The following is a 12,210-nucleotide window of genomic DNA, read 5'->3' as shown; positions in this document are numbered from 1 at the left end:
TTGAAAGCCAGAAATGATGACTTTTATTGGAAAGATCAAGAGATATTAAACAAAACCTTGAAATTAGTAAAGCTAGGAAACTAACTAAAGTCTCCAATGTTTGCACAAAATTCTACAGTCAGGGCTAGAACTACTTATGTGGGATTCATCTTTCACTTACCTCCTATTTTTAATGCATTTCATTAAGATCTGGACTCCATCTGAACATTCTATAGTGAGTTTTTTGTCAGGACAGATCCCTGAATATACAAAATGGCCTCAGTGCCAATGTTCACAAGTGAAATCATCCATCTACTTTAAATCCTTCATCCCCAAATTCACCTTCTCTTCGAGGTCCTCTTTAATTAAGCTTGGTCAATAAATAGATGTAATGCAGATGTTCTGTGTAGCTTGAAAGAATTCAGGCTGAATTCATTTCTAAACAAAACACTATCCTGCAATCAAGTAAAAAGGACAAAAGTCAGTTGGGAGAGGGAAATCTCACCAAAACCCTAAGTCGGGGCAGGACTCTGAAAATCAGCTAGTAGACCCTGAACCAAAGAAACTTCTAACCATGCTTAGGAGAAGTGCAAAATGCTTAGGCCTTTTCAACTTTCTAATATGAGTTTCTGTAAGGAAATGGACTATATACAGATTCACATGTAATAAACAAACCAACAAATCCATGGTTACACCTTACAGTTTGAAAGGCATGTTTTACAATTTGTAAAAACTTTGGTGAAAAGGGCCTTTAGAAATGGAGCTCTTCTGGTGTGGATTTTAAATGATTCACTTCACACAGCTTTCCCAAGGAGATACTCTTTCCCAAGGCTCTGCTGAAGCAACAGCAAGGCCTGGAGCTCAGTGGTCAAGTCATGACCACTACCGCTTGTCATTCTGGTATGCACGAAGGGACACGGGCTGGCCTGTCTGAATGGTCACAGAGCTGCACCGTTTGGAACCTACAGCTTTTAGGCCCTTGGGATGACAGAAGAGAGACCAGAGTGGCGCCTACTGGTTCTTCCATACTTAACCAGGAAGTACTGATGCCACTTCCTCTCAAAGCTCATTGGCTACAAATAGTCCCATGGCTCCACCCACCCACAGGGGTTAGAAGTGGGAAGAAGAGACTCAACTTGTGAGTGTGTTACACAGTGTGCCTCTCTGCCAAAGCAAGAGTTCCAAACAAATTGGGAATTTATACACAGGTTTTTGGGAGATGGTTTAATAATTTAAACAATCTCTGCCAGATGGCCGGGACTCTGTTCCTGACTGTAGCAGGGTCACAGTTGCGGGAGTCTAGGTATTAGAGGATCATCTGCCTATAAAAGAAGTTAACTTATTTTAAAACGTCATTGAAATCCCAAGGACAAACACTCAGCAGGAGGTGTGCCATCCTCCAAGGGAAGGACCCAGGACAAGATGTGTCCATGCTTCTGAGAAGGTGCCAAGCATGCGTCTGGCAGGCTCTGGGGGTGGAGTCAGCACAGGGGGTGGGTGATGGCCTGGGGCTCTGTGGCAGGTGCCTCCTCTGCCTGCAGAAGAAAACCTCACAGTTGAGCGTGAGGTGTCTCTGGCCCCAGTTATCGCAAAGCACTCTGCTGTGTTGTCAGACACAGCTAAGATCCCTCTTCTACCAGTACACTAAGCCACCTGGTGCTAGAGCTGTTTGTGCCCACATCTGGAGACAGCCCCTCAGCATGCCTCATTCCAGGGTCTCGCTCAGGACCTCTAGACCTTCACTCTGCTATCTTTCCAATCATAGCAGCTGTTTCTATTGCATCCCAAGGCTTCCAGTGGGGACACTGCTGCAAGCAGGACAAAGCCACATGAGCTCAGCCTTGTTTGTCTCACAGGGCTGCCACTGTCTCCTCCTCCATACTGTCCTGGCTGGCAGAGCTCCTGGGAGGTGAGATGCATGGCCATGGGGTAGCTTTGGAAGTCTCTCCAGGGTGGGGGATCCTCTCCTTATGGAATCTGAGAGCAGAGCAGCACAGACCAAATGCGTGGCTCCTCCTTGTCACACCTGCCTGCCTTCCATCCAGCCCTGCACCCCCTCTCAGCCTGGAGACACTGCCCATGGGACAGCAGGCTGGAGGCACGTCATACAATATGGTGTCCACCAGTCTCACGGATGCCACGACCACTCCAGTGGAGTCTGCGTGACAATGCCAGTCACCTGGCAGAAACCAGACCCGAGGTATCGTCCCCACGGGGTTAAGCCTCCTGGAGGTCCTTGGCACACACCGCATGCGAAGTCAGCCGTGAAGAGAATAGCTGGCCTCTCTGCCTGCAGTTTGGGGACATTGGGTTCATTTGTAATTCTGTTCTATTTTGTCTTTATTACTATTTGTTCATTATCTGTAGAATTGTATTCTGGGCCCAGGAAAGGTTAGGAACAATTAGATGTTCCTAGAGATGGGGAGGCATTGAGGCACAAGAGGATGGGTGGCCAAAGTGCTGACCCTGACCCCAGGACTGTGAAGTCCTGAACGTGATCCTGAAGGTGACATGCTGAAGCCAGTCTTTTGTTTTACAAATTTCCCCTTCTGAATACATATAGGTGTGGTCTTACCTTGATTTAATGGTCTTAGCTTTTGTGATGGTATATAGGTGTGGTCTTACCTTTACCTTGTGGTCTTAGTTTTTACAGTATTATTGTCTATTATTCTCATGCCTGCCTGTGACTGAAATCACTCTTGAGGTGTGCCCTTGAAACTAGTATATAAACACCTAGAGTTAGAAATAAAATTGCAGCAGCATTGGCAAACTTCACCTCGGTGTTGAGTGCTTTTGTCTGACTGTCATCGCCGAACCTGCTCCCACCTTTCAGAGAACCTGTATCTCCTCGTGAAATCCCGTGTTTGCTCCCCTACGGTCGGTAGCACACGGATACTCGGCAGCCCAGAGGGTTGGCTCCTCAGATTTGAGGTGCAGAGACTCTGTGGTTGAAAGTGGGAAGGTCACATATGTCTCTGCTCATCTTTGAAGCCTGGCAACTGTACGAGCACCTCTGGAGAAGATCTCTGACTTTTCCTTCACATCTTTGCACCATGGTAGTTTTTCTGATGAACCAAAAGGATGTGGAAAGAAACTGTTCATCCCACACCATCTCCCTTAATCTTGGGCACTTCAGTTATCTAGTTGAAGACAAGATTCATGCTAATGGAGAGATGGGGTCACTTCACTGGCAGCCTGAGATGCCAAGAGATTTTAGAATAAAGTTCACTGCACAACTTAACGTGACTTTTAAGCTAAGATAATAAATACACTTTTCAAATACAGAGAACATCGGCTCCTTCAGGATACAGAGTATGACACTGGTGGGCCCTCGCCTCCCCAGGGCCTGGGCGTTATGAGGTGGTTGGCTGAATTCTTGGGTATCCACTGACAAGGTCACACTGTCACCCCCCCACACTGAGGAGCATGGGTGAGGGGCACCACCCAGACCCAGATGCCTCCTGAGGGTGGCAGAAGGACCACACAGCTCCATGGGCAGCTCTCAGTTTCTGTGTGCAGCAAGCCACAGAGCCGGTGTCCGTCCCCAGAGTGTCTGGGGCTGAACAGCTGCCCGAGCTGCACAGCCATCAGGGTTTGGCAGGGCACCAAGTGAACCCACAGTCCTACTGCCCCTGGCAGCCCGAGAGCCCATGAGAACTGGCCAGGGAGGCCATGAAAGGGGAATGAAGACCAGGCCAAGTGAGATCCTGATCACCTCTGACGTAGGTGTTACTCAGAGGGTTGGGGCTGAGAGGCAGCACGGGGATGAAGGCTCTGACTCCGCGCTGCCCCCAGCTGCCCTGAGCTCCCAGGGAAAGTGGTCCAGAGGGGCTCCATGCAATGTGCACTTCCTTCCAGCGGAGGACTCTCCATCAAGTGTCCCAGCCTCCCTCTGCTGCTACCCTTGCCACCCCCAGCGGCTGGCATGGCCTGGCTGGCGGTGGGTTTGGGAAGAGTGACAGTGTTGCTGCTCAGCTGCTGGCCTCTCCCTCTGGTGGAGGAAGCTGGTGGTCGTGGGGACCCCACCCAATGCAGCTCTGCCAGCATGGGGTGAGGCTGCAGGCTCCCCCGTGCCAACCTCCATCAGCGAGGACGGGGGCCCTTCTATCACTCTCATCTCTGTGCCCAAGCAGGCAGAAGGAGCCATCCACTCCTTGCCCCCAGCCCTGCCCAGCAGCCTGGGCCAGGGAACCACATCCTTGACCCTGCTCTGGAGTCTTCTTCCAGGCCTCAACCCAGGATGTCGCTGGCATGGCTGCGCAGTGGAGTGTCAGAAGCCAGCACTGGAGGTGGCCATGGGCCCAAGGCCATGTGCTAAGGAGCTCCAGCCAGCAAAGCCCTCCTGTCTCACCTTTTCACTCACTGTCTGGGGATCCTGGCCTGGACTCATCCCACACAAGCAGCCTAGACCCAACAGCACTGAGTGAGTTTCAGGAATGGCTTGACAGGGTTCAAGGCCCAGAAGTTAATTTTTTGTTTCACTACCAGGGATCAAACTCAGGACCTTGCACCTGCAGTGCAGTGCCACTGAACTAAATCCCCAGCCCTAAAAGCCTCAAAAGTTTAGCCCGGGGGCACTGATGGGGACTTCAGGGATGGGCTGGCCTTCGAGGCAGAGCTGGGGGCTGCTGCAGGGAATTCAGATGACACCCACGGAAGGCTGAGGGCACCGAATGTGGCCAAGATAAGAAGAAAAGTGGGAACTGGAGGCTCAAAACCACAAAAGCCTTGCTTACCTTCTAGGATAATTAGCAGGAAAAGGAGAAAGAAGCATGGGAGGAGCAAGCGTGACCACCTCACTCAGAGCCAGAGGGCCAGTGTCAGGACTTGCTGGGAGCCACCACTCCTGGGGTGCACACCCGGACAGGACACCTGTCCCCCAAAGCCCAGCCCTCTGGAAGAGCTTCTCAGGAAGCACCATTTTATGTCATTAGAGAAGCCATGCTCTTGGAAAATTTAAACTCCATGCTCTCCTCCCAGTCCTGCAAATAGATTGGCCCCAGAGAGACCCCTTCATGGAGCAGATGGATCTTTAATCCACACCTCCAAGAAGGCGCTCTGCTCGGGGCTTAGGTGTCAGTGCAGAGCACTGACTCTGGTCTGGGAGGCTGAGTGCCCAAGCTGGGCTGTGCCAGGGACAGGGTCCAGTGGGCAGCACACAGTGTCCCCCGTTGGAGCCTGCTCACGCTTCCCAGGGCCCCGTCTTGCAGGCCAGGGCACCCCGGCACGGTGAAGGACAACAGGCTTGTGCACTGCTGTTGAGGCCACTGCGTAAAAGTGGAAAAACGAGCTATTTTCTAGGCACCACTGGCTGTGTTTAGTGGCCTTGGAGTTCTGAGGAGCTCAGCAGGGGGACACCAGGCTCTCCCGGAATGTTCGAAGGAAAACACTGGTTACAAAGACACACTACACACACCCCCTTCAAAGCCCTCCCCTTGCACGACACACACTCATCCCATCGTTCTTGCCACTTCCTGAAACGGCTCTGGAGTTCTTCTCTCATCAATGTCTTTAGGAGGTGTGATCAAAAATATGGTGAAAGCTAACACCTAGTGCCAGTCAGTGGAAAGGCTGGCTTGAAAAAACATGAAAGTGCCTTCACCCACCTCATTCTCCAGATCTGACAACACACAGCTCCTGGCTCTTCCCCACAGTCAAAGTGACCAGGAAAGGGAAAGGTTGTGAACCAATTCAGGACAAGGCTGTCAAGGCAGCCAGGACAGCCCAACTAAAGTCACTCACAAAAGGGGATTCCAGAGCTGCTTCTGGATAGCAAGAGAGTGTACTGACCACAGGCTTGACCAGGGCCCTGGTCTTGTTGGTGTGGTGTTCAGCACCTGACTTCCTGGCCAGCCGTGTTGGAATATGGGTGGACATGGGAGGAAGGGGCATCATAGAGAACTCTGCGGGCGGCCCAGTGGTGCTTTCCCTAGGAGCAGCAGGCCTGGCAGAATGGCCAGAAGTGCTGGCCAGAGAAGGTGTCGGACATTCCTCAGACAGGATAATCGATGGCTCACGGTGTCAAGGTGATGCTGAGGGGGAAGAGCACTCATGCTGGCCACATTTGCAGAGCAAGAGGGACAATCCTGCAAGTGGGCAGGGTGGCCCCTCACTAACAGAGCAGCTGCCCCCTCCTCCCCACTCAGGCAAACAGAGCCCCAATATTTGGTCTCCCCAAGAGGATTCAAACCCTGAGCCTCTCAGGATGCTTGAGTCAAGGTCAGGCAAGGTCAGACCCCTACAGATTCTGTGTCCACTGAGACAGAAGCAAAACCTCTTTTAGCCGTTCGTGCCTGTGGAGTCTTCCTCTGTCTGAAAGGTATGCTGCAGCTTGCTATTATACAACTAGATGCTTACAGACTCGTGGCCTCAGTCTCCCTGAGCAGACATTCCGGGCCCTTGACAGCACCATTGCCAGCGCTTGCACCAGTGCAGGCCACGAAGACAGGCTGCCGGAGGCGCCTTTCAGCTCAGTGCTCAGACCCAGGACCACGTGATCTGCCTCATCTTGCCCCAGGGTCATAGGCAGCTGTGAAAGCAAACCTGCAAGGTCACTGTCGATCTTGGTGCAATGTGTGCACTTTGCAGTACCTCTTAAAGAGCAGAGCCAACTTTACCTGGGAAGAGCACCAGGCCTGCACTGCTACGCACTGTGTCAGAGCCCAACAACCGTGGCGAGAAGCCCAGCGTGCCTCCCTGGTCCCTGATGCTCACCAGGACCTCATGCGGAACAGGCCTGCCGATGCCCATGGCCCCAGTAAGCTCCCCGGTCCTGTCGTGCCAAGGCACAGTTGCTGTTTGTTCTCCTATTTCTACTCTCCAGCTGCCATTTAACTCCAGATAAGAGAATGCAGGAAGAAGGGAAGAGTGGCAGGGATTCTGGGATGCACTCTGACAAACAGGCCTGGCGGGGATCCTGGCACTGGTGACAGTGGGGTCACTGCAGGGAGGGCACCGCCAGGAAGGGTCCTGGGGCTGTGTGCTGACCATCTGAGGGACAGGGTCAGCCCTGGAGTTAAGCAGCCCTTGGGCATCACTGCGCCTGACCCACCATTCCCCTCACCAGCACGTCCCTCTCCCGTACATGAGTGTGACAGATGGCAGCCTCCTCCCGAGGGCTCTAGGGCTCCTCTATACGAGCTCTGCCTGCTTCCTGACACCCCCATTTTCCCCAGTGCTCCCAAACACGGTGCCTGCTGCACACCACCCCCTCCGGATCTCCTCTTCATAACATTCCTGGCCACACCTGCCGTCCTGGTCTCCCACGCACAGAGTGTAATCTTGTTGAATTAAAAATTTCATTATAAACGATTTGGGAAAGAAAGGACAAGTCTACAATGATATGTATTTCCAAAGAGCCTCTTTGTAATCAGAGCAACGGTTTAAAACCATACCCTGCTGGAGTCCCCAGCTGAGAGTTTTCCTCCCATGACGGTCGCACACTTCTCATTCAGCACAGGTGAGGTGGTGAGTATTTCTCTGTTTGTGTGAACGGCACCTCTTTGTCTCATTACGGGATCCAGTTACTGCTGTTGTGTAGAAGATTGCGTTTAAAAACGTGCCTTCACTTAGGAATTGGAAGAGAGGGAGGGAGGCGTGAGAAGAATGGAGATGTTAGGTCCAAGCCCACTCCCCGCATGACTGATCACTATGTAATGCAAACACAGACTACAGTGGGCTCTCGACTTAAGACTGGACTGACACACCAACAACTTGGGTTAAGACCTGAATTTCAGTTTTAACTTGGCTTCCAAAGTCTAAGTTATGACCTGAATGCCAGCCACTTGTGCTTCCAGATGGTCTCAGATATGGATTTAACCCCTACAGGGCTGTGGAAGGAACATGACAGCATCCTGTCCTGTGTGGGGTTCACTGAGAAATCCCAGGCCAGCGTCTCTGCCCAGCTCTGCCTGTGTGCAGGAGAGAGACTTTGAGGGTGGTGTAGAGGAGCCCGAGTCTTCACTGACCAATCCAAGTTACAATCAGCCCCCAGCATTGAACTGAGTTTGTAAATCAGGGGTCCACTTTGATTTAAACATTTTTTTAAACTGTGGAACTGACCTCCATTCTAACTTGGTTCATTAGTTCTAATGATTTAAAAATTATTTATTTTGGGGACGGCATGAGAGCAGGGTTCCAGATAGCCATATCTACTGATAGCATTTTTTAACTTTTGCTTTCCAACAGTCCTATCTGTTTCTTTTTCTTGCTTTATAGAATACTTTAAAAGTTCAAAACAATTGTCCTGACTTCAACACAGATGCTTGGATGGCCCTCTTGGTTTGGAAGGGGATGCTGTCTTCGGAGGAAAGGAGGACTCTCTGATATAACTTGTGGAGGTTTCAAATACCCTGAAAAGATTTTAACATCAGAAGTACTTTTCTCAAGTGCATTTTCAGTGTCCAGTGAGATGAGTATTTATTTTCCTTTTTGACTATTGATGTCAGACATCTGAATTGCATAAATGGTGAAAGAACACAATTTAAACGCTTTAACATATATCACCAGAGTGTGTCCAAAACCCAGAAAAGCTGTCTAAATTTTCAACTACCCCATTTTTCATAAATGGTCGCTTTTTGTACCTGGTGCCATATTCTTTTGAAGTACTATTTGGTGTAGTTTTCCTTTGTTAACCAGAGTTTACCCTGAGCTCCCTTGAGACAGACTAGGGTGACAGGCTCTGGAGGAACACTGTGACAGCCTCTGGCAGGTCTGCACAATTCTCCTCTGGGCAGGCTCCGGCGCTGGTGAGCATCTCTCAGATGGGGGCACTGCCTCGTTGCCCTGGCTGCATCCTCAGCTCACCCCAGTGGTGCCTCGCCTAGGGGTCACCATGCTGGAAAGGAGGGGGATTCGCCAGATGCAAACTCCACTCTGCCATCCCTGTCCAAGGCCCTTCCTGGAATACGCCCTCTGTCACCAGTTCTCCCAGCTCCATGCTTCACAGGGTTGAATTTCTCAGGAGCAAGGAGTGTGACATCAGCTCAGGGTCCTCTGGTGCTATCAGACCAGTGGGCTGCTGACTGCACTCATCCTGGAGGTCCGGCTGTCATGGAGAGCCCTGGAGCAGGGCTCTGGCCTTCATCACTGCTCACCCACCCCAGGGTGCGGGGTGGTGAGCCAGCGGTCTCTGATGAACACAGCTCCCTGCTGGCTGCACAAATTTCCTTTCTCCAAGGTGCCCACACCCACAGCCAGGAAGGGGTTAAGGACTTGAGGAGCCCATCCTGCACCCCAGCCCAGGGCTGTTCCACAAGCAACCTCCTCCCTTGTCTTGTATTTGTTTTGTCCCTATTGCATCGGATTCTTCTGAAGTCAGCTGTCCCTGGGACAGGGATGTGCCTGTCCAGAGGGCTTGGCCAGGGACCTGAGAGGCAGCTCTTCCAGGGGAGAAATGTGCAGAGACCTGTGACCCCCAGGAACTCAGTCAGGGACTGACACCACGGGCCCCGAGTTGGCCTGATTTTTGTGCTGCTGTGGCTGTCACACTGGGGCTGCTGGCTCTTCCTGGGCTTCTGCCCATTCACACTTCAGGCCACCAGAAGCTGACCTGTTCTAGGTGGTCAGCAGCTCTGGTCCCAGACAATGAGCCACACCCAGCCGCTCGAGGATCAAGCAGTGGTCTCTTCCTTGGGCTGCTTGGCCAGTGTCACAGACACATCCAAGTTTCCGCTTCGGTCTTTCACCTCATCCCCTCTCCCCACACAGGAAGCTTCTGAAGGCAGGGAATCCACCTGTACCCAAGGGCGGCCCACCCCGAGGTCTCACAAGCAGCCTTCTCTGTGGCTAAGTCCTGCAACCAGATCTTCCTTTCTTCTGCAGTCAGGGCTTCTTGAAGGGAGAAATGTTCACCATGTCTGACCCCAGAGAAAAAAGCACAAAAGCTAGGTCCAGTGTGGCCTGAGACAGCGGCAGGCCTCACACAGCCACCTCCTCAGGAGGCCATGGCCAGCTGGGACCAACCCCAGTCACTAAGAGGTAGGAGAACCAAGGATGGTCCTGCATCTTTTCATCATCATCTTCTGAGCCCTCTGGTGGTGAGAGAAAGAGACCCCTTCAGGATGGGATTGCTCTGTCCTCCTTCCAAATCCTCCGGTCAGCTTCTTCCTCAACCACCTTCATCTATTTCTGCTCCTTCTGCATTCTAGGGGCATCATCAGCATCCCGTGCATGAGGACAGTGACCCACAGGGTGGGTCCAGTGTGGCAGACGGACATCCTAAACCCAGAAACTCAGGCATGCTGCTCCCTCCCACATGGTGGGCAGGCAAATCAGGTGCTGGGGGATCCCAGGGCCAGGAGGTGAGGGACGGGAACACAGGGTCCCAGCAGATGCCCACATCTCTGGCAGCTGGTTTGCTGGACCCACCCTATGAATGTCCCTATTTCTGCAGAAGTCTGGAGGTCATGAACACAGGGCCGGGGGATGGCTCGGCTCTGCGGGTCCTGGGAAGGAGCTATGCCCACGCGGACCCCAAGTCTCCACTGCTCGGTGCTGAGACGTACACAACTTTGCTATGGTCTTTCCTGTAAGGGGGACACCACCCACCTAGAGGCAGATATGGGAGGTGAGGGCACTGCATGCAGGCCTGACAGGTCGGTGAAGAGATGACCCTCCTCCCGCCCTCCTCGGTGGATCCCTCATTCACTTGACAAGTGTGTGTTGAGCAGTGGACTCCAAATAAGAGGTGGGGACTGGAGGGGACCGAGACCAGCAGCTGCTATAACCATGGGGCCCGCAGGTGGGGAGGGGAGCAGGGAGGAACGGGAATAGCAATATTGGTGCCAGCAAGCAAATAGGGCGGGCTTGGGCAAGTTAAAGTCGGGGAGTGTGACACTGCCCATGTGGGGCATCTCCAAGGAGGGGACGCGGGCGGAGAGCTAAGTGGAGTGGAGGGGCTGTGCCCAGACACAGCCTGGGGCCAGGGCCAGCGCTGGTGAAGAGTAGTCCTGGTGGAGGGATGAGCGTGGAGCCTGAGGGCACAGGAGGCAGGGGGAGCTGAACGGGCCACTGGCTGATCTGGAGGGCACATCCTGATGCCAGTGTCTGGAGGACACTGCCCAGAGGGCGTCGTTTGTGCTGAGCATGCACTTCTGTGCCTCTGGGAGCTCAGGGACATGGGGACAGACACTGGCTGCTGGCTGTCTCCAGGAGGCACCATGCGTGGTCTGCTAAGATGGTCATCCACATAATGGCAGCAGGGCCCTATTTCACCCTGCTGAAGCCGCTGTTCCCATTTGCTGCTGCCCCTGTGCCCAGACCCAGCCTGGGAACAGGGACACCACTGCGTACTGGACCCACCTGCAGATAACCCAGGGCCCAGGAGTCACCCAGGAGAGTGTGGCCCTCTTGCAGGTCTCCCCATTGGCACCTCGGAGGGTGCAACCTGCCAGGAAGGCAGGGGTCAGGGCAGGGGGAGCATGCGTCCTGAAGAGGGCCGGGCTGGGGCTGGGCAGTCTTTGTAAATGATGGACGAGGGCCGCCCTCCAGGCAGGGCTGGTCACTTGGGAGCTCAGGCGCCAGCCGGGGACACTGCAGCACAGACGCCTTGGCTCAGTCCTCATACTCTACTAAGTTCAGAAAGGGAAAACCTAATTTCTTCAGAACTGGACTTGCTGCCCTGGGCATCTTAAATTTCACAAGCACTATTCTTTCATTCCACATTATTGGGTCTTAAAATGTCCAATGTAGTTACTTCATGTTCTTTTGCTGAAGAGCAGGAATCAGTGTTAGGTGGAGGGTTAGGCGGCCTGGCTTCTGGGATAAACACGGGGCCTGGGAAGTGCCATGGCTGGGGGATGCTCTCCCTCCTGGACACTGGTCCTCCTTCATCCTTGTCCCCTCCCCATCCGTCCCAGCAGTCACAGCTGTTTTCCTGACATTGCCTGTCTCAGTCTCTGGTTTCCTGGGGAGCCCAGGAAGCAGTCCTCAGCACCCACCTAATGGGCATGAGGGGTGTTCCACCATGCTTCTGAACACATCTCCTTAAAGACCCACGACGCCCCACCCTTCGCACAGGTTCGTTGGCTATCCGTGCATCTTCACAGGAGAAATGGCTCTTCCTGCCCGCCTCTAACGTTTTTGTTCCAGTGGTCTCATTTGGGTTCAGTTGCCTGGGTTCTTCACACATCTGGACATCAGTGGAGCTTTTCAGTTGCACAGCTGGCAGTGTCCTCTCCCGCCCTCCTCGGGCTGCCTCGCAGCCGTCTGTGTCCCTGGATGCAGAAGCCG

Source organism: Fukomys damarensis, unplaced genomic scaffold (genome assembly GCF_012274545.1).
Source record: "Fukomys damarensis isolate Sample0158 unplaced genomic scaffold, DMR_v1.0_HiC HiC_scaffold_16, whole genome shotgun sequence".
Lineage (NCBI taxonomy): Eukaryota > Metazoa > Chordata > Mammalia > Rodentia > Bathyergidae > Fukomys > Fukomys damarensis.
Note: the sequence above shows the minus strand (reverse complement) of the source record.